The sequence below is a fragment of the Drosophila suzukii genome, chromosome 3 (genome assembly GCF_043229965.1).
Source record: "Drosophila suzukii chromosome 3, CBGP_Dsuzu_IsoJpt1.0, whole genome shotgun sequence".
NCBI lineage: Eukaryota > Metazoa > Arthropoda > Insecta > Diptera > Drosophilidae > Drosophila > Drosophila suzukii.
In genome coordinates, this window is record NC_092082.1 from 80,835,653 (window position 1) to 80,862,158 (window position 26,506).

Genomic DNA, 26,506 nt, shown 5'->3' on the forward strand with positions numbered 1-26,506 from the left:
TTCCAGAATAGGGGCCAAAAACTGTACTTCTAAATTTCATAACTTGGGTAATTGGATCTCGATTTAGTTGTGGGATACCTCTATGAGTTTGTGGTTGAATTCTCTAATAATCTGCATTCAAATCTTCCTTTTAAAAGAGGGTCACAATTTTAACCCATTTTCATGTTTGACTTTTCCGTATTTCCGATGGTTTCCAGAATAGGGGCCCAAAACTGTACTTCTAAATTTCATAACTTGGGTAATTGGATCCCGATTTAGACGTGGGATACCTCTATGAGTTTGTGATTAAATTCTCTAATAATCTGCATTCAAATCTTTCTTTTGAAAGAGGGTCACAATTTTAACCCATTTTCATGTTCGACTTTTCCGTATTTCCGATGATTTCCAGAATAGGGGCCCAAAACTGTACTTCTAAATTTCATAACTTGAGTAATTGAATCCCGATTTAGATGTGGGATACCTCTATGAGTTTGTAATTGAATTCCCTTATAATCTGCATTTAAATCTTCCTTTTAAAAGAGAGTCACAATTTTAACCCATGTTCATGTTCGACTTTTCCGTATTTCCGATGGTTTCCAGAATAGGGGCCCAAAACTGTACTTCTAAATTTCATAACTTGGGTAATTGGATCCCGATTTAGATGTGGGATACCTCTATGAGTTTGTGGTTGAATTCTTTAATAATCTGCATCCAAATCCTTCTTTAAAAAGAGGGTCACATTTTTAACCCATTTTCATGTTCGACTTTTCCGTATTTCCGATGTCTTCCAGAATAGGGGCCCAAAACTGTACTTCAAAATTTCATAACTTAGGTAATTGTAGCCCGATTTAGATGTGGGATACCTCTATGAGTTTGTGGTTGAATTCTTTAATAATCTGCGTCCAAATCCTTCTTTAAGAAGAGGGTCACATTTTTAACCCATTTTCATGTTCGACTTTTCCGTATTTCCGATGTCTTCCAGAATAGGGGCCCAAAACTGTACTTCAAAATTTCATAACTTAGGTAATTGTAGCCCGATTTAGATGTGGGATACCTCTATGAGTTTGTGGTTGAATTCTTTAATAATCTGCGTCCAAATCCTTCTTTAAGAAGAGGGTCACATTTTTAACCCATTTTCATGTTCGACTTTTCCGTATTTCCGATGTCTTCCAGAATAGGGGCCCAAAACTGTACTTCAAAATTTCATAACTTAGGTAATTGTAGCCCGATTTGGACGTGGGATACCTCTATGAGTTTGTGATTAAATTCTCTAATAATCTGCATTCAAATCTTTCTTTTGAAAGAGGGTCACAATTTTAACCCATTTTCATGTTCAACCTTTCCGTATTTCCGATGGTTTCCAGAATAGGGGCCAAAAACTGTACTTCTAAATTTCATAACTTGGGTAATTGGATCTCGATTTAGTTGTGGGATACCTCTATGAGTTTGTGGTTGAATTCTCTAATAATCTGCATTCAAATCTTCCTTTTAAAAGAGGGTCACAATTTTAACCCATTTTCATGTTTGACTTTTCCGTATTTCCGATGGTTTCCAGAATAGGGGCCCAAAACTGTACTTCTAAATTTCATAACTTGGGTAATTGGATCCCGATTTAGACTCTATGAGTTTGTGATTAAATTCTCTAATAATCTGCATTCAAATCTTTCTTTTGAAAGAGGGTCACAATTTTAACCCATTTTCATGTTCGACTTTTCCGTATTTCCGATGATTTCCAGAATAGGGGCCCAAAACTGTACTTCTAAATTTCATAACTTGAGTAATTGAATCCCGATTTAGATGTGGGATACCTCTATGAGTTTGTAATTGAATTCCCTTATAATCTGCATTTAAATCTTCCTTTTAAAAGAGAGTCACAATTTTAACCCATGTTCATGTTCGACTTTTCCGTATTTCCGATGGTTTCCAGAATAGGGGCCCAAAACTGTACTTCTAAATTTCATAACTTGGGTAATTGGATCCCGATTTAGATGTGGGATACCTCTATGAGTTTGTGGTTGAATTCTTTAATAATCTGCGTCCAAATCCTTCTTTAAAAAGAGGGTCACAATTTTAACCCATTTTCATGTTCGACTTTTCCGTATTTCCGATGTCTTCCAGAATAGGGGCCCAAAACTGTACTTCAAAATTTCATAACTTAGGTAATTGTAGCCCGATTTAGATGTGGGATTCCTCTATGAGTTTGTGATTAAATTCTCTAATAATCTGCATTCAAATCTTTTTCTTGAATGAGGATCACATTTTTAACCCATTTTCATGTTCGACTGTTCCGTATTTCCGATGTCTCCCAGAATAGGGGCCAAAAACTGTACTTCTAAATTTCATAACTTGGGAAATTGTAGCCCGATTTGGCAGTGGGATACCTTTATGAGTTTGTGGTTGAATTCTCTATTAATCTGCATTCAAATCTTTCTTTTACAAGGGGGTCACATTTTTAACCCATTTTCATGTTCGACTTTTCCGTATTTCCGATGGTTTCCAGAACAGGAGCCCAAAACTGTACTTCTAAATTTCATAACTTGGGTAATTGGATCCCGATTTAGATGTGGGATACCTCTATGAATTTGTGTTTGAATTCCCTATTACTCTTCATTTAAATATAAATTTTTTAAGAGGGTCACATTTTCAACCCATTTTCATGTTCGACTTTTTCGTAATTCCAAAGACTTTTATAATGGGAACCCAAAGCTGGACTTCTGGATTCCATTACTTGAAATTTACCTACTATATGTTATATACTTTTATAAAATAAAGTGCTTTACCCAAATGAAATAAATAAATTAGTTTGCATAATATGAGTTGTAAACTTAAAATAAAGGGATTTCTACTGCCAATTAGGGCAGTAAAAATTCGACTTGCTTGCGGTTTTCTCCTTATCCCATCATGAGCTTTGTTTACCAAATGCTTCGGTGGCTCCGGCTACGCCCATTCCGATTCAAAGTCCTGATTCTGGGACCGGCTGGTTGTCGTTTCTGTCGCTGTTTTTGCCATGTACATATAAATAACATCCTGCCCTGCTGGCTGTCTTCCTTTGACTTGCCGTGCATAATTAAATCAGATCACATTTTAAAATTCCATTTATATTTACCTCTTGTCGGACCCGGGTCTGTCCCTGTCTTTCTGTCCCCCGGACTCGTAAATCATGATTAAAAGCTTCGGGCGACAGGGCAAGCCGCCCAACTACTATGCCTAACACGTAGCCAAAAACCAAAATAAAAAAATAAAAAAAAATGTAGGGACAACAACGGGGCGGCAGAAACTTCAAATAAAAAGCGATGCGGCCAGCAAGACGACAAAGCCGGCAGAGCTAGTTGCCGCAAAGATGGCAGAGAATTCTGGGCAAGATTCAATTCTGGAGATACAAGTGGCAAAAGAAGAGCAGTTTCTGCGGTGACTCACTTCTTCACCCGCTAGGAAAAGGATGAGCAAAAAGCGGGAGACACAGGGCAACAAACAACATAGAGCTCTACACAAAACACAGAAAAAAGAGCACAAACTGAAAACGTGATATGGCGGGGTAGATTGTACAATGTACATATATGTTGCTCGACTTGTATATAAGGCGAGATAAATCAAATGTGGCGAGAAATTGCAACAACAATGGCTGGGGAAGCCAAGAGAAGAGTCGCCTTCGTCGGCGTCGCAGGACGAACAGGACGAGCACAAAAAAAAAAAAAAACTAGCCAAAGCGAAAATGCGAAAAATTTATCCAATTTGGTAAAAATTTAGGTCACAGCCGGGGTTCCTCTCCTGGAAGCGCCAAAAGCGCAGCAGCGGCATCCACAGGACAGCCACAGGAAGAGCTCAAGTGCAGCAAGTCCTGCTGAAGCCATTGTCTCGCTCTCGTCGGTTGTTGTTGGTCGAGGAGCCAAAGAGCCGAGGAGCTATTAGATAGCGTGAATTTGCACTGGCCGAAAGGACGAGCCAGGACGACGAGCAAAAGGATGCTACATACAACACTCTATACTCTATACTCGACTAACGAAGCCCAACAAAACCGCATGGAACCAGGCGCAGCCGGCACAAAAGTGAGCCATGATAAATATGGCACAAGAGGCCCGGGGAAAATATAAACATAAAGCATAAAACTGAAGGACCAAGGACCACGACTCTCTCTCGTCCTGGTCAGAGTTCGGTGAAAGTTTGCAACTGCCACTGACATTCCCAGCGACACATATACAATTTACAACGGCCCTTCCAAAGAAGAACCCCATTTACTGACAATTAATAGCACATGAAATGAGTAAATTATCGCACACTTGGTTGGGTGGCAGGGAAAGCAGCTAATTTGCAGTGAAAAGAAAACCAACAAGCCACAACATTGCGTATACGTGATATTTGCACTCCGTGAGTTCCACATTCCCTTATGCGATGTGGCTGCCAGTTGGAAGATAAGCGAAAAAGTGCAGCGTAAAAAATCGAATGCATATTTCACAAACATAAAATGACAGAAAAAGGGAACCAGAAGGTGGAAAAGGTAGAATGGCAAAAAGGTGGCCAAGAAGCGAGAGTTCTGTTCGAGGAGGAGAAAATAGCATTTTCTGAATTACTTCGCACGATATGAACTTTTGCAACAAGTCCCAATAATTCTTAAGCTGCCAATAAAGGAGAAGGAAGGACCGGAGAACTGGGCTGTTGCTCTGCATTAAATCAATGAATCGAACGGGCAACGGATGTCGGTGAGTTGCCATTTTGAGAAATTAAAAGTGCCCGTTGCCGTTTTCATTTCCGCCCTGCCAGCTACTCGCTTCCGGCGCCTGCGGTCACACTGCTATCTCACTCCCCTGATTTCAGGTAATTCCCCAAACACAATCCTATTAAAAAGAACTGCGTAAGGATACTGAAATTACTTTCGCCAGCCGGACGAGAGCAAGGGATCCTGGGATCCTTGAATTCTGGACCTTGGGACCCCAGGAAAGCCGCAAAGCACTCGATAATGATGCCCTGGCCACGCCAATGCGTCCGATAATAAGCTGCCTAATAACCCAAGGCGACCTGCCGAGACGTTTATGGGCGTGGCCCGGAGTGGGCGTGAAGTCCTGCTCCTGCGATGCCTGCTGTTCCTGCTGCTGCTCCTTTACAGTTCGTCAATTTTAATGGTTCCGGGGAGGACACACTCGGAAATCGCTGCTAAAAGTAATTCACTTTTACATTAAAAAGATTTTCGTTATGCCCGGGTAGGTCGCTCATTTGCATGGCGTCCTTTTCTTGTGTGTCCTGCGTCCCTTTTGGCTCGGCGCGAAAGTAATAAAATAAACAAGTGTCCTGGAAAAACCAAAAAAAGAAAGGACGGCCTGCAGTAAAAACTGGGTCTACACCAATGTCCGCCGACAAAATGGTGTGAAAGTGATTTATATTTTAATTCAAAAATGAATTATTTAGCACACTTTTTAATTCCTTTTAGTCCTCTTCGCTTTATTACGGCTCGAATCTGAAATTCTGATTACTTTTTATTTGCTTTTATTTCGAGAGTTTATTGCATTTCGGTTCGGCCCGCAAAGAAATGTAAATATTTCGGCTCATTATTGCGCTACATTTAACAGGCCAAAGAGGCCTAAAAGCTGTTGACAGTTGGACAACATAGAGTGGAGAGATCCTCTGAAATATAAATTACACAAATGCCATCAGACAATTTGCTGCTTAAGCGTGCAATGACATGGCGCGGAAATGGAAAAAAGGACTTGTGCATAACATGCATAATAAGGTACATTCCCAAGGACCTGCACTCCTCGGGATAACTGGTTCCTGCGATGCAATGTCTGCAGCAGGAATTCTTCATCATATGCAAAACGAAATCTGGCGGTTCTTAAATAAACCATTTCGCGACTTAGCAACCCAGTGTGGTGTGGTGTTATGCCTGGCATTATGGTGTGCATAAAAGCCGGTTATAACCATTACTTGGCCTGCTCTGGGGGTCCGGAGGTCTGGGTAAATGCCTGTGAAATCGACAGTAAATTCTGCATGTTCTCTCTCTATGATGTAACTTGCAACTGATTATTACAGACACACATAAGCAGCCCGGGGCTAACAATCCTCGGGCCAAAAACAAGAAAAACGGGTGGGAAAAAAAATATATATAGATATTGTGGGGGCAGGGCCAACAAACTGCGAATAGAATTTGCAGTGTCCTGGTCGCCAGACTGCAGCGAAAAAATTTGAATATAAAATGCGTTATGCTATGGGATTGACAAAGGGCCGGGGGTAGGGAAGTAGGGCGAAAAAGGACCGCCAGATCCTGCGGCAACAATGAAATTGCGTATGTAAATTTCATGTCGTTACCAGCGGCAGAGGCGGCAGCAACAGCAACATTGCTGAAATAATTAAAGTGGAATGCACCCGCAAGAAAAATAGAGAAAAAATCGCAACACGGCCAGTTTGGAGTTGGAGTTTTGGTCGCAATCGCAGTTGTCCTTAGTTTCCGGGGTCCCGGTCCTGGTCCTGTTTTGTCTATTGCCAGCTTGGCAGCTTCTTTTTTTTTTTGTCGAGCGACAACTGGGGTCCTTCGTCCATATGCAAAATAGAAGCAGCATCTGCTCCATGCTCCTTGCATTGCAAATGTGCGGCTGCGACAGCGAGACACTGACTGCAACTAGTCAAAAAATGTCGCAACAACTGCGAAGGCAGCTGCAAACGCTTTGGCTTTGCTTTGGCATAAATATGAGTGCCATCAAATTAATATGCACGGCATATGGTGGACGATTTTGTGGCACAACATGTTAAGTGCATTCAGCGGCAGATGCTGCACCTGCACTTTGCAAATAAATGTGGGCCAAGAAAACCGAAAGAAGTAAGCGATAATTGCGGAATTTATAAGCAGGTAACTGAGAACGCTCTCCGAATTTAGTTTTCTGTTTATTTGTACTGCTTAGAAGTTTTTTAAAAAATATATTTGAAGTATTTTGAACATTTTTATACTAAGAAATGACCTTTTAATATAAGGATATTTTTAAACTCATGTTCGTGTAAGAAGTTTGGAATATTCATATATGGTATGAATTTTTTAGAAATACAAGTATGGGTAAAATTTCAATATTTGTAAAGGAGTTTCCTTATAATAAATTTTAATTAAGAAGCAAATTCTGATTTCATTATCTTAAATATGATAATGATCCGCAGACTTAGATATCTTTATAAATGCTATAGATGCTATAATGCTATATAAATGCATTACAAAAAAGGGAATGTTTAGAATATTTTCCAACTTATATCTAAGCCTATTTTTTCCTAAGTGCCTTGACGTGATGCCCTGGGACAACTGCATAATGCAGGCAGGACTCTGGGCTGACTCCCCGGCATCTTGGAAGGTTTTTCACGCTCCTTGAGTGACGAGCACGGATGCCCGGCGTGAGTTATGATCCTTAGCCGCATTGCTGCGGCTGGCATGGCAAAGATAAAACTCTTCCTCCATCTCCTCGAGCGTTTTTTGAGTGTGCACGAGGAGCAGCACAAACAGGCAGGAGAAGGAGGAACCGTATCCGGAGCTGGAGGAGCGTTTAATTTGACTCGGAGTTGGCACCCGCAACTGTCCACGGGTGTGATGCTTTTAGCGGAATTGTCTGCGGCGTGTGCAGTGTGCACATGTTGCACTGCCAGCTCAAGTGTGGCAGTTGAAAAACCAGCGAGTCCTGTCGCCGTCACCTGTGCCCTTTGTTAATATTTCAAATGGATCTCACCGCAACACCCCAAACGGGTGTGCTTAATTTAAAAGCTTTTCATTAGAATCTCAACGAAAAAAACAAAATGCCAAACTGTCAAGGCTGTCGAAGGCAGGACAAAGATAGGAATACTCGAAGATATGAATATCCCCACCCCAAAGATGTGTTATCTCCTGGCTAATGACATGTGAAATGTGTTGATAAAAAGCCTGTGTATGGGAATGGGCACTAAGACATTATAAATTTGCGTTCCGAACGTTTGGCAGCTGTTGATTCAGTCCACTCAACGCATCAGTGAGCAAAAAGTGGCCCAGCTTAGTTTTCGGCGGGGCGGAGTGAAAAAGCCGGATCAGCCGTATCGAACTGAAGCGAAGAGCCTCCCCCCGCAAACAGTTACGGTCAAAAGAGGGGGCGTGGTCCTGCCCCTTTGGCCCCTTTACCACATTAGCCACGCATCAGTGGACACCCGGACTTTCTGGAGAGGAAGGCAAGCAGGCTGGCTGGAAGGCAGGCAGCTGCTGTCGCATTTGATTAGACTTTGTTTGCTCTTCCTCACGGGTCTGGTCAAAAGGATATTGATAAAGGCATTTGTATGTATGTATGTATGCTGGTATGTCTGCATGTGCAAAGGTGCGTTCCGAAAGTTGAGTCAAAGGTTTTTCGCTTTGACTCGTAATTAATTTGCTTTGTTTCATCCGCTTGGCTGGGCACTGGGAGGTCCGCAAAACGGGGCGTGGCAAGTGGCAACCGCTGCCAACTGAAATGGCCCTTCGCCCTGGGCCATAAATTATTTTATTAAGCCACTTCGGACGGCCTTTCGGCACGCCCCAAAGTTATGTGAATTATTTTGCAAAAGTTAATTTCATGCAATAAATTCTAAATCGCGTTGGCAACATTTCATGCCACTGGCGGCGAATTTCGATTTGTTTTTCTGTAACTTTTAGGTTTTTTCGTTTGGAAGAAGGGGGGGCTCCGTGTGAAGTCCAGATCCTGCCCCAAAAGGTATGCAGCATAATTACATTTTCAGCAGGTGATTAAATGGGCCGTAATTGTTTCTGGCGCTCCTGTTGTTCTGTTGGCCCCCACTAATAGCCGTAATTAGTGGCTGATCCCTCGGCTGGGGGATGAATCGTTTTGCCTCAGGCTCTCAGGCATTCAAGAACTCCTGAGCCTTCTGACTTTAATTTATGCCCGCGTGTCTGCCAGTCGTTTGTTGGCCTGCCTGGGGCTACATTTAAATTACACAAGCGATCTGAAGTCTCAAGTCTCGAGACTCGACCTTTCCGCCAGTTGTCGGGGCAATAAAAGTTTTTCACTCAAAACAATAATTGAGCGACATTGCCGGCCCACTTGACTTGGGTGTATGTTTGTTTGTTGAATTGTTTGTTTGTTGGCTTGTGTTTGTCCTTGCTGCCTGGCACTTCGGGCATCAATAAGCATCTCTTGATAAATGTCCAATTTAATTTTGCTCTCTTTACTTATCTCGGGGACTGGCGCTGTGCCTTTGATTCGGCCTCCACACACCACCACCACCCACATTTCTTATATGCAGGAGGCACTTTTCCAGCTTTTCCAGCATTTTATCCCATTCTTCTTCGCTTTTCCCTCGTTTTTTTTTGCCGATTTTATTTCGTTTCATTGGCACCATTTCTTACACTTTGTCGGCTTCTTTTTATGCGCTCTGTAATCACGATACGAGCGAATGAATGGCATATTCGTTTGCCACTTAAGCAGATAAGCATTTCAGCAATTGAGCGTCGGGATTATGGAGAGGAGTTCAATTTATAACCTGTGAGCGGACAAAGAAAAAATTTGTTAAAAAAATGTTACACGGTGAGTTTATGGCCGTCACTCACCTGTTGCTGGTCGAGATTTTTGTGGCATTTTCCATGGGTCGAGTGTATCCCATAGTCGCCTATTGGGTGGATCAGTCCGGTTTTTTCTTGGCTTCTCCACATCAATTCCATGATTTTCATTTTTTCCCCTCTTTGCTGGCCAATTTATTTTTCCTTCCACTCTTCTTGGGTTTGGCTTTGGATTTTTTCTTCATTTTTTTTTTACAGCTTGCGCTTTAAATGTAATTTAATTCGTCTTCCATTTCTACTTGCAGACACTGCCGCCAGCAGACGGCGTCTGGCGCCGGAACTGTCTAGCGGGTAAGAAATATGCTGAGGCTTTGATTTAATTGAACTTGCGTCATTTTCCCCACCCCACCGCAAACGGAGCCTAGCCGCACTCGAATCTGGATCCGGGAACTGTGCATCTGCTCCATATTTAAAATACGGGGGCTTATTAAACAGCTGGCGGGCCGGAGACGAACGGGGTCCATTCGGTTTGGCTAATGGAAGTCTGACACTGATATCGAGCGTGCTTGCCATGCTCCTGCTGCTAGGGTACACTCAAAAAAAACAGAAACTATTTATAGCACCTCTGATTTCAACAGAAAAAAGTAGATCAAATCAAATCTGTTTTCTTTGTAAATATTTACTTAAAACGATTTTTTTTAATAAGGTACTGTAAATAGTCGTTATTTAAAACCTTTATTTTGGAAGGCCTACAGGGATTTTTATATTTATTTAGTACCTCCCAACATTTGTTTAGTTTGGCAGCCTTTCTATTTTGTGTTTACCAATTTGCTTGATTTTTTATGGAATTTTTAAACAAGAAGCAAGCTAATTTGTAAATACTTTATAGACAAAAAACATACATTTTCTGTTTTTAAATAAGTCCTGCCTACAATCCCTAGTTTCAATATATTTTATCGAAAAAATTATACTTTTAGATAACACTTTATAGAAAAACATAGAACTTAAAATTTTTTTATTTAACTCAGTGTTGAGTACAATATAACCTTTTATTACTTTACAAATTATTTATTCAGCAATCCTAGAAAAGAAGAATTCTTGAAATATTTCTGAGTGTAGGCCATGGTGGTGCCACATGTGGGCCGGCACTGAGGCTAGTAAATATTGTCTCATTTGGTATGCTGTGTGCCGTGGCTAAAATCAATAAATCAAAGCTGGCCAGGGAAGAGCTGAGATCAGATGCGAGGAGGCGGAGTAGGTGGACCTGGGAGCAGGGTCTTGAATGCGACGTCACGAATGTCGCACTCCGGCGCGTGCCTTGGTCCCAGCTGGAGCTGCCAAACATATTTGCGTGCGCCAATGCAAACAATGCCGGGTGCCGGGTACGCCTCCACCACCCACAACCATCCCCAACTATCCCTAACAACCCCTGACCACCCATAACCACCCCGCCAACTATCGTTTCAAGGCCGCCTGCTTATACAACCCGCTATCGCAGCCCGCATTGATAGCCTGTCTAATGTTTACAGCAGCTTCCCAGGCCCAGAGGTCCTGACCTGGCAACAGGTTGACCCCAAACCCATGCCTCCCACGCCTGGCATGCAACGCAAACTTTAACATTGCAGCCCAATATATATGTATATATACCAACCATACCATGCATATGGGGTCGGGTCGAGTTGGGTATTTGCCTGCATGTCAGCTGGGGACGGAGCGACCACAAAGGCAAATACGCTTGGCTAAAACTTGAAGCGGCTCAAAAGTTTCACGTTTTAAAGGCTTAACTCAACCCTTTTGGGCCACGCCCCCCGAGAGCGGCTGTGCTGGTTTTTTATGCCCCGCTCTGTGGGTTTAAAAAGCAATTCCGCAACTGTTTTTGCACAGAGCGTATGTATACGTAGCGCTGCCTTCACATATATTCGTTTTGGCATACGTATATTCCATATATCCCAGCGGGCTGGCAACAAAGCTACCGAGCCGAGCAGATCCCAGGATCCCATACGAATACCCAGTCTCCCAGTCTTCCATTTTCCATTTCCCAGCTCCCAAACAATGCTGTCGTTATCGTCGTTTTCACTTCAATTAAAAGTTGGCAACTTTTCTTGCCATGTTTACCTAACTTGGCAAGGACGAAGGAGAGGAACGATTGCTATTATGCAGATTCGTATGGCTGATTACCGAATTACAAACTGTAATGGCAGCAATTGTTTTGCTCTGACTCCCGACTTTTCCATATGCCACACGCAAATGGCAAATAGGCCGCAAGTTATCACTGCAAAGGGAAGAAAGCCCAGGAACCTACTCACTAAATGCCTTCAAACGGTAGAAATGGTTAGGGAATGGTATGTGGGTGACAGGGAACAATGTCATGCAACAATTTGCAGCAGACACTCAGCGACACCCACACACACACTCACACTCACAGCGACACAATCTCACACATAAAGAAGGTCAGACCTTAAAGCACGTATCCGCCGTGTGGGCCGAACGACTTCCGTGCTGTTCACGCCCCAATGCGTTTGCCCTCCGCCTTCCGACCCCCGCCTTCCGACCCGCTGATCCCACTGCCAGGAATTTCCGCGAACGTTAATTGCGACAAGCCAGCAGCACTCGCTAGGGGGCCAACAGGGGAGCCAAGCCAAAGAGCCAAAGAAATGCCATCTGCTTGCACCTGGAAATGGCTAGAGACAGGTGCACGCAACTGTATAACAACTTAGTTGAGGGACTTGCCGCCCTCAAAGGAAATACTTAAAAAAAAAAATAAGAAAAAGGTAAAAAGACTCGGCACACATACGCATTAAAAATGATATGAGATGTCCCCAGACGTTGCCAGGTGCACTCGTCTTTTAGGGGACTCGCCCTAAAACTATATATTTACCAAATAATTACTTACATTGTAGGTGCCTTTGCCTTTTTTGGGAGGGAGTTCTCCCTTGGTAACCATTTTTTATTACAAATTATAGGAGGGTTGTAAATTCCAAGGGGGAGAAACTTTCGATTGGGTAAAAGAACCAAAATATGTTACCTTATCGAAAAAGGGTGGTTTAAGAAATATCGAAAAGGAAGGTGTATACATGTGAGGAAGAAAAGATAATCATATAATAGATTCATATTGCATTTTCATTAATTTTTTTATATATCGATCTATCGATTATTTCGATAATTTTCATTAAAACGTTAAATAATCAACAATGTTCAGAGACATAATAAAAGTGCTAAGCTTCAAAAATCCAAAAAGGATGGATGTATGTATGTAAAACAAGACTAGCTTTACCTCACATAATGGTCGATATGCAATAACAATTATCGATAAATTAGATAAATGTCTTAAAATAAATGTACAATACTATCGATAATTTGGATCGGGTGCTAATTTTTGGCCACCTCTATCCATGCTCAACGTCGACCCACTGTGAACTGCATATGTTGCAATCCAGGCCAGGATGAGTTAGGGGATAACCATTTTATAGAGGTGCCATTTGCCATTTACTTGCCGCCACTCGCTTTGCTTCCTTTCCATTGAGGCTGCCTGGCAGCTTGGTATCATTAAAATTGATTTTGCCGAAGGATGCCGTTTGGGGTGATGGCGAGGGGAGGACCGAAAGAAAAGACCGAGAACCGAGAAGTTGGCTTTTCTATTTGCCAAACACCAAGGAATTTGCTAAATTGCTTTTCAGCTTGCTGCAGCAGTCGCAGCCGCCTCTGCACACCTGTCCGCAGAGTCAGAGACGGCGGTAAAAAGGGGCGGGAAAAGGAGCCAACGGAAGCGGTATCGGTAGCTACTTGGGATGTGCGTTTGGTTTTGCAATTAGTTTTTGCCTCGGGCAAATGGCAAAAAGTTGCAATCGCTGCTTAGTCATACAAAAGCGAAGGCAACAAGAAATGGATAGAGAAGTGAGAAGGGAGAAAGAAGAAAGCTCCCAACACTCACACACGCAAGCAAAATTCTTTTTATTGTGGTCTATTGTCAAGTTATTGTTGCGACTTTGGCAACTGTAACAAAAGCGATTAAAAGTGCCATAAAACCTGAGCCCATTAATAGCGCAATAATATTATCAGCTTATGTTCCGATGCCTCATGCGATTCCCTTTCGACGAACTAAACTTTGTCTCTTGTATTTTCATTAACATTTATTGGTTTTTTACTTAGACGTCGGAACGGAACATAATAACTTGGTCCACACACAATCTCATCCCAGGGGCTGCTGCAGGTCCTTCAGCCTCCTTTTAGATTCTGTGGATGCGGGCGGGGCTTTGGTTGGGCCACACAATATTTCGCGGTCGTATCAGCGTCATCATAAAATAACGTTAATGACGGCAACAAGGTCGTAAAATCAAAATTTCTGCTATTTCAACGCTGAAACCGCTGCGGTTGGGAGTAGCTGAAGCTGGCAGCTTAGCAACATTGTTGATATGAGACCAGACCCGGCCATCCCATCCCAGGCCATGCCAAACCAGATGAAATGAGATGATGGCGATGAGGTTGGAGGAGGACTGGAGGACTGGAGGATTGGAGGACTGGAGGAGAAGGAAATGGAGACGGATACTGAGAGACCCAGACTTTTGCCCTTGCAAACCAGCAGGCGCCGACATGATGGCCTGGTTACAAGCCGCACAATCAAACGCACACAGACAGGAACACACAGCCCGCAATGTTACTCTGCTGTAACATGTGGCGTATGCGTAATACCACGGAAATTTAATTACTTTAAAGGCGCGCGGCGTTGGCTAGGTCACTGGATTGGAAAACACAAATAAAGACATCAAACGTGAACAGATTTCTGAGTGGTTATATTCCGGGATGAGCTTTTGCTCTTATCTTGAGACTTATCTGTCACTTTAAAACCAATTGACAAAATGATGTTGCCATTGAGACACCTCTTAGCTGATCATTTTTATTTAATGATTCATATTTGCGTACTTTTTGGGTCACTTTTAAGTTGATAAAAAGGGGCTTATAAAGTCTTTTTAAAGTCTATTTCAAAATTTCTGATTTGTATAGGTATATAATGGCATAAGATAATTGGCAGTTAAGAATCTTCTTCTTAAGTATACTCTTTTATAGTAATCATTGGAAAACACAAACTAAGCTGTTAGATTTCTGAGTTGTCTTTTCCCCAGGATTTTAGGTTCGGGCTTGAGACTTATTTGCCACTTAATGCAATTGCCTAGATAAATTTCGCATTGTCTGATTCTTTTATTTTCCACTGAGACAACTTGGCCCTGGTGGAAAATTTCATTTAATACTCTGCCATGGCAACCAGTTGAAAGGGTCCATATATTTTCTATGTGCTAGTGGGACGTGCAGCTGTTTAAATATTCATTAGCCAGCCGGCACCGCAGCTCTCCTGTGCCGCAGGTCAGGGTCGATTTGTGCGCCGCAAGTGAGAAATGATATTTGAAATTAATTTAAATCACCGAAAATGTGAGCCACCAATGAATTGGCCATTGCGAAGGTGCAGTATGCGATGGGATTTCATGGATTTCATGGGGAGAAGGGCGAATGGGAATGGGAATCAATGGGAAATCGCTTTCAAGACCTTTTGCAGCCATTGTCTGAGCCCCGGTTTATGGCTCTTGCTTTTCTTGCCATGTTTACCTAACTTGGCAAGGACGAAGGAGAGGAACGATTGCTATTATGCAGATTCGTATGGCTGATTACCGAATTACAAACTGTAATGGCAGCAATTGTTTTGCTCTGACTCCCGACTTTTCCATATGCCACACGCAAATGGCAAATAGGCCGCAAGTTATCACTGCAAAGGGAAGAAAGCCCAGGAACCTACTCACTAAATGCCTTCAAACGGTAGAAATGGTTAGGGAATGGTATGTGGGTGACAGGGAACAATGTCATGCAACAATTTGCAGCAGACACTCAGCGACACCCACACACACACTCACACTCACAGCGACACAATCTCACACATAAAGAAGGTCAGACCTTAAAGCACGTATCCGCCGTGTGGGCCGAACGACTTCCGTGCTGTTCACGCCCCAATGCGTTTGCCCTCCGCCTTCCGACCCCCGCCTTCCGACCCGCTGATCCCACTGCCAGGAATTTCCGCGAACGTTAATTGCGACAAGCCAGCAGCACTCGCTAGGGGGCCAACAGGGGAGCCAAGCCAAAGAGCCAAAGAAATGCCATCTGCTTGCACCTGGAAATGGCTAGAGACAGGTGCACGCAACTGTATAACAACTTAGTTGAGGGACTTGCCGCCCTCAAAGGAAATACTTAAAAAAAAAAATAAGAAAAAGGTAAAAAGACTCGGCACACATACGCATTAAAAATGATATGAGATGTCCCCAGACTTTGCCAGGTGCACTCGTCTTTTAGGGGACTCGCCCTAAAACTATATATTTACCAAATAATTACTTACATTGTAGGTGCCTTTGCCTTTTTTGGGAGGGAGTTCTCCCTTGGTAACCATTTTTTATTACAAATTATAGGAGGGTTGTAAATTCCAAGGGGGAGAAACTTTCGATTGGGTAAAAGAACCAAAATATGTTACCTTATCGAAAAAGGGTGGTTTAAGAAATATCGAAAAGGAAGGTGTATACATGTGAGGAAGAAAAGATAATCATATAATAGATTCATATTGCATTTTCATTAATTTTTTTATATATCGATCTATCGATTATTTCGATAATTTTCATTAAAACGTTAAATAATCAACAATGTTCAGAGACATAATAAAAGTGCTAAGCTTCAAAAATCCAAAAAGGATGGATGTATGTATGTAAAACAAGACTAGCTTTACCTCACATAATGGTCGATATGCAATAACAATTATCGATAAATTAGATAAATGTCTTAAAATAAATGTACAATACTATCGATAATTTGGATCGGGTGCTAATTTTTGGCCACCTCTATCCATGCTCAACGTCGACCCACTGTGAACTGCATATGTTGCAATCCAGGCCAGGATGAGTTAGGGGATAACCATTTTATAGAGGTGCCATTTGCCATTTACTTGCCGCCACTCGCTTTGCTTCCTTTCCATTGAGGCTGCCTGGCAGCTTGGTATCATTAAAATTGATTTTGCCGAAGGATGCCGTTTGGGGTGATGGCGAGGGGAGGACCGAAAGAAAAGACCGAGAACCGAGAAGTTGGCTTTTCTATTTGCCAAACACCAAGGAATTTGCTAAATTGCTTTTCAGCTTGCTGCAGCAGTCGCAGCCGCCTCTGCACACCTGTCCGCAGAGTCAGAGACGGCGGTAAAAAGGGGCGGGAAAAGGAGCCAACGGAAGCGGTATCGGTAGCTACTTGGGATGTGCGTTTGGTTTTGCAATTAGTTTTTGCCTCGGGCAAATGGCAAAAAGTTGCAATCGCTGCTTAGTCATACAAAAGCGAAGGCAACAAGAAATGGATAGAGAAGTGAGAAGGGAGAAAGAAGAAAGCTCCCAACACTCACACACGCAAGCAAAATTCTTTTTATTGTGGTCTATTGTCAAGTTATTGTTGCGACTTTGGCAACTGTAACAAAAGCGATTAAAAGTGCCATAAAACCTGAGCCCATTAATAGCGCAATAATATTATCAGCTTATGTTCCGATGCCTCATGCGATTCCCTTTCGACGAACTAAACTTTGTCTCTTGTATTTTCATTAACATTTATTGGTTTTTTACTTAGACGTCGGAACGGAACATAATAACTTGGTCCACACACAATCTCATCCCAGGGGCTGCTGCAGGTCCTTCAGCCTCCTTTTAGATTCTGTGGATGCGGGCGGGGCTTTGGTTGGGCCACACAATATTTCGCGGTCGTATCAGCGTCATCATAAAATAACGTTAATGACGGCAACAAGGTCGTAAAATCAAAATTTCTGCTATTTCAACGCTGAAACCGCTGCGGTTGGGAGTAGCTGAAGCTGGCAGCTTAGCAACATTGTTGATATGAGACCAGACCCGGCCATCCCATCCCAGGCCATGCCAAACCAGATGAAATGAGATGATGGCGATGAGGTTGGAGGAGGACTGGAGGACTGGAGGATTGGAGGACTGGAGGAGAAGGAAATGGAGACGGATACTGAGAGACCCAGACTTTTGCCCTTGCAAACCAGCAGGCGCCGACATGATGGCCTGGTTACAAGCCGCACAATCAAACGCACACAGACAGGAACACACAGCCCGCAATGTTACTCTGCTGTAACATGTGGCGTATGCGTAATACCACGGAAATTTAATTACTTTAAAGGCGCGCGGCGTTGGCTAGGTCACTGGATTGGAAAACACAAATAAAGACATCAAACGTGAACAGATTTCTGAGTGGTTATATTCCGGGATGAGCTTTTGCTCTTATCTTGAGACTTATCTGTCACTTTAAAACCAATTGACAAAATGATGTTGCCATTGAGACACCTCTTAGCTGATCATTTTTATTTAATGATTCATATTTGCGTACTTTTTGGGTCACTTTTAAGTTGATAAAAAGGGGCTTATAAAGTCTTTTTAAAGTCTATTTCAAAATTTCTGATTTGTATAGGTATATAATGGCATAAGATAATTGGCAGTTAAGAATCTTCTTCTTAAGTATACTCTTTTATAGTAATCATTGGAAAACACAAACTAAGCTGTTAGATTTCTGAGTTGTCTTTTCCCCAGGATTTTAGGTTCGGGCTTGAGACTTATTTGCCACTTAATGCAATTGCCTAGATAAATTTCGCATTGTCTGATTCTTTTATTTTCCACTGAGACAACTTGGCCCTGGTGGAAAATTTCATTTAATACTCTGCCATGGCAACCAGTTGAAAGGGTCCATATATTTTCTATGTGCTAGTGGGACGTGCAGCTGTTTAAATATTCATTAGCCAGCCGGCACCGCAGCTCTCCTGTGCCGCAGGTCAGGGTCGATTTGTGCGCCGCAAGTGAGAAATGATATTTGAAATTAATTTAAATCACCGAAAATGTGAGCCACCAATGAATTGGCCATTGCGAAGGTGCAGTATGCGATGGGATTTCATGGATTTCATGGGGAGAAGGGCGAATGGGAATGGGAATCAATGGGAAATCGCTTTCAAGACCTTTTGCAGCCATTGTCTGAGCCCCGGTTTATGGCTCTTTGGCCAGGGTTTATGGACGAGTGCGGGAGAGTCGACGTTCAGATTTTATCGTGCCGGGCGTTAAAAGGTCGTAAATGGCTGCTGTCTGTGGCCTAAGTAAATCAGCATAAAATCCTAACTAAATGAAGACAATCAAAGTGTGACCACGCCCGGAATTGCATATACATGCCGTAGCATATATATATAAATATATAGATCATTTAGACATCCGGCCACTTGAATTGAGTCACAGCATCTGGTGGTCTTGTTTGTCATGTTTTTTGTAGCTCCTCGGCTCTTTGCACTCGAAATTATGCTGTGGCCAGGACTTTGCCTTTTGGCCTCATTCCTCTCAAAATATTTGCAGGCCAAGCAGCAACAAAAGAAAAAAGAAGAGAATCCAGTAGTGGCCCAACAATATGGTAAACTATATAAAAATTTGCCCAGGCCAACGGACAAAAGGTCGGGATAGCGACATCGTTATTGTCCTCATTGTCCTGGGCCTGGTCAAGTGGCTAGCAGCCGGGACGATGACGAGGACGATATAGCCATATAGCCATAGCAGTAGCATCAGCATCAGCAGCAGTGGGCAAAAACAGCAACAAGAAAGATTTTACTGTCCTAATAAAAGACAAACAAAAGACTTTTGGGATGGCCAGCCGCCATGGAGCTCTTTCGTATCGCAATTTTCATTATTTTATTTGCCTATAAACGGAGCAATATTTTTCTGCAAGTGTATATGCCACATCTATGCGACCCACACACAGTCACTCCATTTGTTTATTTGCCTACACTACACAATTTTAAGCAAAATAAGTAATTAAAAAAGTCATAAAGTGGTTGGTCGGTCGGTCGGCTGGTCCTTCTATCTCGGCAATAGCCCAAGCTCCATAAAAATCAATGCCGACAGACTGGGGCCAAAAGCTGGAGGGGGCCAAATGGATCGGGAATGGGGAAGGAGTTGGAACACGGACACGGACACCCGGTCAATGGGTCAGTCGCGCTGAGGTCAATTCACTTGACTTTAAACGATAAACATACTCGGCAACAACAAGGCAAACAACTTGTAAGCAATTAAGGCAACGTATTGACTTCTCCTCTCTCCCTGGCCATTTTGCGTGTGCGATTGTGCAGGAGGTGGTTGTTGGCCAAAAGGAGGAGGCTGTCGGCCAAAAAGGAGGATGTTCGAACAAGCCGGCTGTCGCCAACTGTCTGCCGTCCATATCCTTTGCCGTCGTCGACATGACGATATTTACCCGCACTCCACGCACAGTTAACGACGGGAATAAAACAGCACTCCCTGATCAGCATATCATGCAACTCGATATCGATTCGGTGGGCAGAAGAAAGATGGTTAATTTGATTAAATGAATTATGGACCTATGGCTGGGAATCAACTTATGCATTCATATTCAGAAATATAATTTTCATACATACAAGCAACAAGAAATTTGATATTTAATCGACAAGTTACCAAGTATGTGGAATATAATAGCCTTGGATAATCAAGAGATTATATAATACCTTTTTTTTCAATTGGTATACTTGGGGAGACCTAATTTACATTAGCAAACACGTTTACAGATAAAGAAATTTAATAATTCGAAATTGGAATAGTATTATTTTTGTGGATTTTACTGTGCTTGGATTCTTAGTTTTTATATATATATTGATTTAAAGATTTTTTAACATATCCCCCAAAGATTTATAGAGTAATATTTTAAGGAATGGCACTTACAAATAATATTTGAATTAAGAAAACAAATCACCTATCCAGGATTTAACTGAACCAAAGAGAAGACTTAAAACTTAACCATCCTTACAATTGAAGAGCATATATATTTCGGTTTTTAGATATTTCAATTCACCCATTTAAATATTAACTGACTGTCTAGCTAAAACGGCTTTATTATTGCCCCCACTTTGCAGTTGATCCGCACTACAGTTTTATTTTGCATTTGCGGCCAGTTTTCGGGCGCCACTGGCCAATTAAGAACAAATTGTTTTGTCTTTGCTTTGTGCGGCGCATTTGTTTAAATGGATTTTTCTGCGTATTTTGATTTATTTAAAATATATATTTTTGTGTATTTCTATGGTATATGTATGGGTAGGTACATTCATACATATAAATATAAAAATAAATTTCGGTCAATGCGCTCTGTATGTAAGTAAAGCGTTTTTATTTTGCATAAAAAGTGTTTATGCGCTGGAAATTGAGGTCGTCAGCGTTTTGGAGTACATGTGAGAGTGCATGTGTCTGCGTCTGTAAGTGTGAGTGTGTATGAGGTATGAGGCATGAGGTATGGGTGTGTTTGTGAGTGGCAAGTTTTGGCTCAGGGCTGAAGTGCCACCCCATTTCCCACCACCACCCACTTTCACTACAAGGGCCTCTGCTAAATGTTTGGCGACATGCTGCATACAGGCGCAAAAAATGAATTTCTCCGCCTGTTTGCTGCTGCTTTTACGGCTGCTATTGTTGCCGTGAAGTTATGCTGTGTTAATGAAATGCGTTTGGGTTTTTTAGCCGGCACAAAGCGCAACTTGCAGCGCGCAACTTGCAACTTGCGGAGGCCGAGCGAAAACTTTCGCGACTGCCTCTCGAAAAAAGAGCCCGCGATTCGCAACTGTAATTAAATGCAGCGCATAACTGCTCCGAGCAGCAGCAGCATTTGTATACAAAAGCACTAACACACAGTCAGACATACACCTGGAAAAATACTTTTAATCACAAAAAAAAATATTTTAAAAAAATATTTCCATAACGATCACCCTCCAAAAAGCATTTTTGAACGTACAATTTTTTCATATCCAGAAAAAATAATTTTATAAAAGGTATTTACCTTCTTTTTTTGTTAAATTTGGCTCTGGGATTTTTTAGTGGTTTGGAATCATCCGAAATGTATAATTTTGTCGATCAAAAATAGAAAAACAAATGTTATTTTGAGTCCCTGAAATTTTCTTTTATAAGTGCTTTTTTAGGTCCTTATGTTATGGAAATGTAGAGAATTTAAACCCAACTTTTATTTTCATCTGAGATTCTTATGATTCTTATGCATTTAACATAGCTTTTATCGATCTCTTTTATTTTTTTTACTAAAATTTCTTTTTCCGAGTGCAACGACTTTTGCGCATTTAAAGTATTTTCACTGCTTTTTGTTTTTCTAGCATTTTGACCTAAAATTTTCGCAGCCACCGCACTAATGTCAAGTATGCTGCCGGCAGAGTTTTCATTTCGCATATGCGGCAATTACGTGCCCTTTTCCGCGAGTGAGTGTGTATGCCTAATGGAAAGTGTGCGAGTGTGTCTGGGCACAGTAACAATAATTGCGGGTAATCAAGTAATGCTCATTTGCCAGGCACAACAAAGTGTATCGCGGCGATAAAGACATCGTGTGCTGGCGGCAGGGTTGCCTCAAATGTGACATGTTAATTCCAGGCGAGCAGGCAGCCAAGTTAACCGCTGATTGAAGTGCGAAGGCCCCAACGATAAGAACATTTCCTCCCTGCCGACGTGTCGTCTGACTTTCCCTGGAAAAACCCCTCGAAAACCTACATATGCGTGAAAGGTGCGACACTTGAGAAACGCTTCAGTACGTTACGTATACGCAAAAATTGCAGCTTTATTGCTCTCAACTGTAGGCAAAGCAAATATAAAGCGGAAAAATAACACAGGCAAGGGGGAAAAAATTAGGCAAACAAGAATCCAGTCAAATGTGAAATGAAACGAATTTGTTTGCCACAATAAAAATATTATTTGCACAAAAACAAATTCAAAAATTCTTAATTCATGGCCAGATGAAAACGTATTTTTAGAAATATATTTTTTTTCCAATACCAATTATAATTTTTTCTTTGGCAAATATGCAGATCGATGAAAGCTCACATATATAAACTACAAACTTTAAGTTCAATTTTTCGTGCACTAGAATCACACTGAAGGATTAAAAAATATTTCATCCAAAACGAAAGCAAATGCACTTTTCGTATAAAAGAAATTTATGTCCTTGCTTTGGCAATGACAAAAAATACATTGCCACAGAGACAATTTTAATTTATAGATGCAGAAAAGCAGCAAACTACCATTTAGCACTGTCGAGATGATCTAGGGGAAAAGCAACTTTATTACTTGAGTTTAAATATTAAGGTGTCGTTTGATTTGTGAAGTTAAAGCTTGAAGAACAAGAGTGTGTCATATCTGATGGGGGGATTTGTCAACCGTATTTCAGTATTTTTAAAAACCATTTATTCCTAAAATTTAAAAAATAAATAGAAAAACAAAAATTGTGTGTGTGTAAGACAGCGGATTTCCTCGTTTATCTTGCTCTGGCCATCAATATTCGGCAACTTTTAAGCCATCCTCCATATTCTGGCCTTCGTTTTAATTTATTTGCCATTCCGACACTCAGCCCCTCGCCCAGATAAACACGCATACGCTTTGGCAAAAGACTAAGGGAGATGGCTTTTTAAAAAAATAACAAACTTTTGCTTTGCTTTGTGCAAAGGGCTAAGAACAGAGGGCGTGTGTGATGTGTGTTTGTGTGTAGCAGGCTGTCAAAAAGTTACTTATTTTCTTTTAAAAACTTGTACGAGTCTTTTTGCGCTTCGCTCTCGACGTCCTGATTGCTCCGCCCTGTGCGCTGTTTACACAGCTTTTGCTTTTGATAAGGTTAATCAAAAGTTTTTTAATCCATTCTGCATACAGGCAAACATAGACCGTTGGGAGGGGGGGTGGTGCTATACACATACGTATATTCGCGCGAAGGGAGGATCATCAGTATCAGATTCGTGTGTCCTCATTATACATTAGTGCCTCGGAAGGAGCAAAAGCCAAGGCTACTTTGAGCCCGCGGCTCATTCGAACTTTTTGGCGCTGCAAAGTGAATTTCATGAATGCCAAATTATATGTATTTGTTTTCCTTTTCCTCAACTTGAAACCAGTCCGCAGTGTGGAACTAACTGAAAAACTCCCCAGCTCGGGCTGTTTAAAAATCGCATAATTTATGTGCCAAAGTTCAGCGAAATCACTTTGGACAACGCCGACGCCGACGACGACGACGCAAAAACTTTGCAATTAAGCTCCGAGAGACATTTGGCAAACGGCAAAGTGAATCGAACCGCTACCACTCCTGCCACTCTGCCCATTAAACCCCACCATTCGACCATCACAACCTGCCTTTCAGGTTGCAGCCCAGCCAGGCAGGCAGGCAGGCAGGCAGCTGCAACTTTAGCGATAACTTTAAATCATCTAATTATGAGTAGCAGGCATTGGACAAGCAAAAACAGGAGGCGGAGTTGTGTAGGGGGAACTGCCAGTGGCAGCATTTAATTTCCGCTGTCTCAGCTCAGCCTGCTCACCTCCGGTGTTCCCGGTGAAGAGAGAGTCCTTCGAAGGAGTCCGGCCGGGGGACCCCTCGAAAAGCAAGGCCTTCGAATAACCCCCCCACACCCACCGACATAACTGACACTTTACTTCATTTCTGCTGACTGGAATTAATGGCTTTTGTTGGCATAGTTTTAACGCTTGAAGTTCGGCTGCCGTGCTGTGTGTATAAAATTTATGTTCGAATTTATTGCAAAGTTTATTAGACAATTCGTTTTTTTTTCTTTGCTATTTTTTTTTTTCTCCTAAGTAATTTTCGCCCAAGAAACCGAAGGGGAAATTTTTGTGAAATTTATGAGCTTCCTAAATGACCAGGGCTGGCTAGTCGGGGGGCCCACGCAGCGTATGAGCAACGTGCCAATTGCCATGATTTCTGTGCCACCCAGAACCCAGAGCACAGAAGGCAGCAGGCAGCAGGCAGGACGAATGGCAAGGAGTTAAAGGACCTGACAGCGTAAGGTCGCTCGGTAACAGCTCTTCACATTACAAAATGATGTCGGCTGAATGCAAAAATGCCATAAATATGAATGAGCTGGCCGTGCAGAAGGAGTGGGAGAGGTAAGGATGTCCTTACCGCATCCTCATCCGCACACTCGTCTTTCACTGGGCCATTGCCCAACTGATGTACTTTATTTGTTACAACATATTTAACTGTAGTTTTCCCCCGTACCATTTCGTTTTTTTTTCTTCTTCTGTGGGCAGGCTTTTAGTTTCAGTTTTCTGCTTCTGATTTATGGCGGCGCAGGCAAAACATTTCAAAAAGCCAACCGAGTACCGAGTACCGAGAAAACTGTGTCAGGGAGCAGAAAGGGCACACACACACAGAGTGTGTGTTTGTTGGCCAGGTTGGTTGGGGGGGTTCATGGGGTTCAGAGGTTCAGGGGTTTAGCGGGTTGGTAGGGGCCAGTCAGAACTTTTCCTCATAACTTGCTGTCCATCCTCCTGCCACTTGTTGTGTGTGTGTGTCTGACTCTCATCAAAAATGTATTAACGAGCTTGCATAGCAGAAGATTTTTATCTGCCGGCGTTGATTTCATTTTGAGTCCTTATTCCTTGGTCCTTAGGCCCCCCGCCAGCTCCTCTCATTTGACTTAGATTTGTATCGCTGGCGCTTTCAACACGTGCATGCAAAGTTATTTGTGGCAGCTGCGACTCGAGGCGCCACTTTTCCTTCCGGCAAAACTTTTAATGGCGCATTATTTCATGCCATAAATTATGACTAAGGCCGAGCGGCGTATTAACCGCCCAGCAGATAAAAACTGTTAGCATTTAACAAAGTCAAGTGGCGCCAATGACAAAGCTCTTTGACATTCACGCTGATGAACCCAATGGAGGTGGGAGTTTTGGGGTTTGGAGTTGGCAGCTCAGAGACCAGGAGTCCCCGAAAAAAGGTGCATTTTCCTGTAGCTTCGCCCCTTTCATTTGGCATCTAAGCAAGCGGAAACTGTTCGGGGAAAAAGGGAAAAAGTTTCATTTCCAGGCGTGACGCGATCTTGTGCAAAAAGTTTTCCAGTAACATACAGAAGAGAGAAAACACAAAAACAAGGCCACAACAGCACAGAAAATAGTGCGCACAAGTTTCAAATGCCACTTTATCTTGCGGCTATGCTACGCCTAGAAGCGAGCTATACTTTATTTTCTCCCTCTTTTTGGATGGTCTAGGGTATGTGGGCGATATTTATGTGGCTGCTGCGGATTTTTGAGCAAAATAAGCAACTACCCAACGAAAAAGTTATGAGTTTTGTGTCATAAAATGCCACCGAAACGGCGGATGCGATTCCACCTGCATGGCTATTGCTTAAACGAGTGTTTGTGTGCGAGATGTTTATGCACAAGCTCATTTCACGCTTCCGCTTCCGTTTTCTATTATGTAAGAGAAGACAGCACAGCACAGCCGTGGCGAAGAAAAAACAAAATCATAAATTTGTAATAAAATAAATATTCCTTTATCCCCCGTGTTGTTGTAGTCTTTGCCCCAAAGCACAAAACATAACTTTGGCTTAAGCCAGAAGACCAGTTCCCAAGGGTTTTTTCGGGGCAAACAATGTTTTTTGGCCAACTTTGTAACTTTGGCGCAGCAAAAAATTAGCTAAAATTGAATTAAAAGCGCGGGCTAATGAAAGCGTATATTTTCGGCTTGCTAATCAAATTAAATGCAGTCGGAGGCAAGTGAAAAAGGATGGGAGGATGTCACGCAGACCAACATTAACCCCAAAACGACTGAGGGGGTGTGGGTTGGCCTTGCCTCGCCTCGCTTCAATCTCGGGCTGGCTTGTCATGATGCCACGCATCGTGTCGCCTACAATGTGGCAACATAAAACTATTACCACGACGACATGAACACAACTCCTAATTACCCAGGGATTTGCATTTGTCTTGCGACGTGCACGAAAAACACACACAAACTGGGAAAGATATATATGTATATAGCAAAAGAGGATATGTGGCATGTTGGGGGCGTGGGTGTCATAAACGAATCTTATCTGCCGCGCCTTTTTCTGGGCTGCCACGCCCCCAGCCCAGCTCTCGCCTGTCTCCGCCATGCAATCCCTATCACTCGCAATCTTCCGGTTTTTCCTCTTTTTTCCTGTCCTTCTCTTTAATTTAACGGCTTGTAGCGGAAACGCAG

At 42.4% G+C, this 26,506-nt stretch overlaps 1 protein-coding gene and 1 long non-coding RNA gene across 7 annotated transcripts in view; one reads left to right on the forward strand and one right to left on the reverse strand.

Moving 5' to 3' along the window:
• Positions 1-26,506, reverse strand: part of LOC118877714 (uncharacterized) — a 119,679-nt gene that overhangs the window by 84,172 nt on the left and 9,001 nt on the right. The window lies entirely within an intron of this gene.
• The window catches only part of beat-VI (beaten path VI), a 69,638-nt gene that overhangs the window by 20,320 nt on the left and 22,812 nt on the right, over positions 1-26,506 (forward strand). For 2 of the 3 annotated variants that reach the window (XM_065866400.2, XM_036817602.3), the window contains exon 2: positions 9,763-9,808. The exons of the other annotated variant lie outside the window; for it this stretch is intronic. The gene's annotated coding sequence lies outside the window, so the exon portion shown is untranslated. The remainder of the gene's footprint in view (positions 1-9,762; positions 9,809-26,506) is intronic. 3 annotated transcript variants of the gene reach the window in all.